Source organism: Aplysia californica, unplaced genomic scaffold (genome assembly GCF_000002075.1).
Source record: "Aplysia californica isolate F4 #8 unplaced genomic scaffold, AplCal3.0 scaffold00029, whole genome shotgun sequence".
NCBI classification, from domain to species: Eukaryota; Metazoa; Mollusca; class Gastropoda; order Aplysiida; family Aplysiidae; genus Aplysia; species Aplysia californica.
Window position 1 is genome coordinate 1,182,182 of NW_004797299.1, and position 4,226 is coordinate 1,186,407.

Here is a 4,226-nt window from a genome sequence, read left to right on the forward strand (position 1 = left end):
TGAGACGAAACCAGGGGCCTTAATGACAGTGCATGTATTTTAAACCTCCTGTTTTCTAATGTTAATAGGGCCTAAGATAAGTACGGCTAGACTGTCAGGCTAGCGGTACTTAATATTGATGGCTGAATTGTAAATGAAATTTTTAGTTTGCAATGCCTAGAGGATTTGTATTTCAGACAGATGGCTGAATTGTAAATGAAATTTTTAGTTTGCAATGCCTAAAGTATTTGTATTTCAGACTAAACCAAAAGGTGCCTTACTGACTTGCATGTATTTGAACCTGAATAATTACTAGATCTAGATCTAATGAGACCTGTGTACTTAACAGGCTTGAGTCGATTGGGCCAAACCTAGATCTAAGTACGGCAAGACTGGCAGTCTAGCCGTACTTAAGTACGGCTAGACTCTCAGTCTAGCCGTACTTAAGTACGGCTAGCCACTTCGTATTAAAATTTACCGAGTCAGAACAACTGATGAAAGGAGTGGTTGGTAAGATCATATTAGTTCTGTTAAAAATAGATTAGCTAATAAAAATGTACAGCATTGCAATTTTGCTACAAGCTAGACCCTGTTCAGCTATGGAACAGTTTAGACGAAGATTTAATTTGCATTTTAATATAATTTCAAAAAAAGCTTAAATAGGCTGGCTGGACCTCCAAAACTCTACTGTAGCACAATTTTTTAGAGATACATATAAGCGAAGTCATTTGGTCACACACACACATAATTGGGGTGTGACAAGATGATGGTTCTCTTCGGGAAAACAAGGGGGTCTCCCCCCTGCTAAATTCACAAAAAAATGGTGTGGCTGTTATTTAGAGCTCACAATTGTTCTCAGCACACAAAAAAAAATAGTGCCGAAAATAGTCTCAAATGTGTCTGGACCTTTTCTATAATTTACCAGTGGTCTTTTCACCCTGGCAACTCAGTCAGTTTACTCCAATGATGAGTCTTTCATCATCCCGTCTGTCTTTGATTCGATCCTGTGCGGACGGCTGGAGAGAGCTACTGGTAGTGGTAATCGACTTCCGTTTTTGTTTCCGATTGTGTGTTAAGCCGGGACCACTTCTTCTCCCGAAGAGTGCCGAGAAGATCGCGTGACAAAATGACAGGTTACCATCACATGGATGATGCTTGGCACATATGTGCGCGGAGCCAGGGGCCAGACTGACATGCGACCGTACGGAAAGCGAGGTGCCAAAATGCGTTTTAAAGACCTTATATCAATCAGGGAACATAAATCCAGCACCCGGGGGACAGGGGTTAGGGAGAGAGACACACACACACTACAGACACGGTAAATTTTTACTTTCACTCCCGCACACAGATGCACTGTTTCAGGGGTCAAACTGCTGTACTGTTTGCTGCAGATCACACATAAAGCCACTAAAACTGTCGCAAATCAATTATTTTCAAGACAATTTCAAATCTAACTGTAAAATATCATTATGGGTAAAAACAGGGGGGCATGCCCCCCTGTAACCCCCCAGATTTTCTTTTACCCCAGTGGGGCAGGCCCCCCTGGAACCCCCCGATTGGTCCAAAAAAGCATGTCTATCTCGGTTAAAAACAATCAAATATTTCAAAAAAACTATTAATTTGCAACGGAAATGAAGTTGATATTCGTGTTCAGCGCATCAATATTTAGCAGAAAATAGACACTGGTAGCTGAGTGTGAGACGGGAGGGAAAGTAAAAAAATACCACAGACACACACACACACACTTTACACAGCTCGGGGGGGGGGGGGGGGGGCGCAGAGAGGCGTGCCACACGTGCGTAAGCCAAGCTGAAGTTCAAGAACGCAGAACACCGAGCACACATACTCACCAACGCAAAAAAGAGCTCCAATTTAACTCGATCAGCGTCAATTGTCACCACGTCACTCAGTGGCAATTGACACTGGATCTAGAATTCTAGATCTAGATCTAGAGATCTAGGCTACCTACTTGGGAGTGTATACAGACCCGGTAACCGGGAATAAAGTCACAAAGTATACAATACAGACCCGGTAGGGTAACTCTTTCGTGATTTCGGAAAGTTTCAGCGCCCTCTTGGCTCAGGGTAGAACTAGGTTCTTCTAGATCTATGGCCTAGATCTAGGTCTAGATCTAGACAGACAGATAAATCATTGATCTAGTTTCGAGGCTAGCCTAGATCTAGATCTAAATCTAAATGAAGATTGCGGATGTATTTTTGATGAACGATCGTTTTTCCTCCGTTTTGGAGTTGGAGGAATCACAATTTGAAGAAAAGAACAATGTCATAATTTCAATCGAGCAGTCACCCTCTCTATTTCTCTCTCTCTCTCTCTCCCTCCCCCCCCCCTCTCTCTCTCTCTCTTTCTCTCTCTCTCTCCCTTCCCCCCCTCTCTCTCTCTCTCTCTCTCTCTCTCTCTCTCTCTCTCTCTCTCTCTCTCTCTCTCTCTCTCTCTCTCTCTCTCCTCTGTCGCTGTGTATCACTCGCATTCTCTTTTTCTTTGTTTGTCTCTGTCTTTCTTTCTCCCCACCTATTTCCCACTCTATCTTTCTCTCGTTCCCTCCTGCCAACTGGGGCATACATTTTGCTAGCACTTCCCCCTGCTCTCTCTCTCTCACTCACTCTCTCTCTCTCTCTCTCTCTCACACACACACACACACACACACACACACACACACACACACACACACACACACACACACACACACACACACACACACACACACTACCGGGTCTGGGCGCTGAAACTTCCCGAAATCACAAGAGTTCCCCTACCGGGTCTGTATACTTCGTGACTTTGTTCCCGGTTACCGGGTCTGTATACACTTCGTACCTACTTTTATTCATCACTATGTCTACGTACACGGTACACAAAAATAGGAAGGGGGGTTTCAGGGGGGCATGCTACATTAGATAGAAAATCGGCACTTTTTCGGTAGTTCCCACCCCGCATTTGTTATTCGCCGGTTTTGGCCCCAAGAGTAAGGGGGTTTCAGGGGGGCTTGCCCCCCTGACCTAATAAAAACAAGGTGGGGGGTTTCAGGGGGGCATGCCCCCCTGAATTTTACCACAATTTAATGTTTTGCAGTTGTTAGGTTTGACATCTTAGCTTGCCGCGAATCAAACGTATATAGATCTAGATTCTAGATCTAGATGTAGGTCAGGCTCTATCAAATAAGGGTGGTGGGAACTACCGAAAAAGCGCCAAGAATCTAGATGTACAGACGAAAGTGAACGTGAACGATACAAACTCTGTACGCTCTCAACCTGAACCATGTCATGCCACTGCCATGGCCATGATAATACCATGCCATCATCAAACTTCAACTTCAAACAATAATAAATGCTTACTTACCGCTCCGAAACAGTTCAATCCAAAGCCAGACAGCCAGATCTTCTCACCCTTACTACAGAACTTTTCAAACAGCTTAAACTAAGTTTTAAACAAGCTTTCAGCAAGGAATCTAAAACCAGTAACTTCACTTGAAAAGTAGGCCTAGGCCTAGATCTAGATCTATATAGATCTCTATATATCTAAAAACTGAAAATTCAACACTCAACAGTTCAAGTTCCACGGGTCTTCCTGCTCTTGTTTGTAGTTGTAGGGGTTTTTTTGTTGACCATTGGCCACATTGGATGATTGGATAATTGGGCGTATTGCCGCATTGACGCATTGGCCAACAAGTTTACCAGGATTTTACAGCGTCTTTTTTTCCCCCTAGCCTAGGCCTAATGAAGCGATAATGCTGAGGAGAGAGGAATCTCTATGCCCATCTAATTTACAGTTAAAAACTCGATCCCTTTTTCATTTTGGGTAACTGTTTCATACCGTATAAGTGATTAATCAATCGAGCATAATATGAATGAATTCATTTCTCAGCCAAACTCAAAGACGTTTAAAATGGGTACTAGCCTACATATTAGGCTACATGTATATCATGTGGATATTGGGCCTACAGCTATGCTATACGTTCTCTGACCGTCTAGTGTCTAGACCTACATGTAATTTTCTTTCTTAGATCTATTGGCCAAACCAGATTCTATCTCAGGGCGGCTGCCATCGACCTAATAGCCCCTCCCTCCCTCTCTCTCTCTCTCTCTCTCTCTCTCTCTCTCTCTCTCTCTCTCTCTCTCTCTCTCTTCTTTCTCTCTCTCTAACTCTCTCTCTCCCTCCCTCTCTCTCTCTCTCTCTCTCTCTCTCTCTCTCTCTCTCTCTCTCTCTCTCTCTCTCTCTCTCTCTCTCTCTCT

The 4,226-nt window shown here is 43.7% G+C and overlaps 1 protein-coding gene across 2 annotated transcripts in view; it reads right to left on the reverse strand.

Annotated features, from left to right (window-relative positions):
• LOC100533408 (churchill) overlaps window positions 1-4,226 on the reverse strand; it is a 16,727-nt gene that overhangs the window by 10,491 nt on the left and 2,010 nt on the right. Inside the window, exon 1 of one of the 2 annotated variants that reach the window (XM_035973628.1) lies at window positions 3,334-3,632. The exons of the other annotated variant lie outside the window; for it this stretch is intronic. The gene's annotated coding sequence lies outside the window, so the exon portion shown is untranslated. Of the gene's footprint in view, window positions 1-3,333; window positions 3,633-4,226 lie in introns of those variants that run through there. 2 annotated transcript variants of the gene reach the window in all.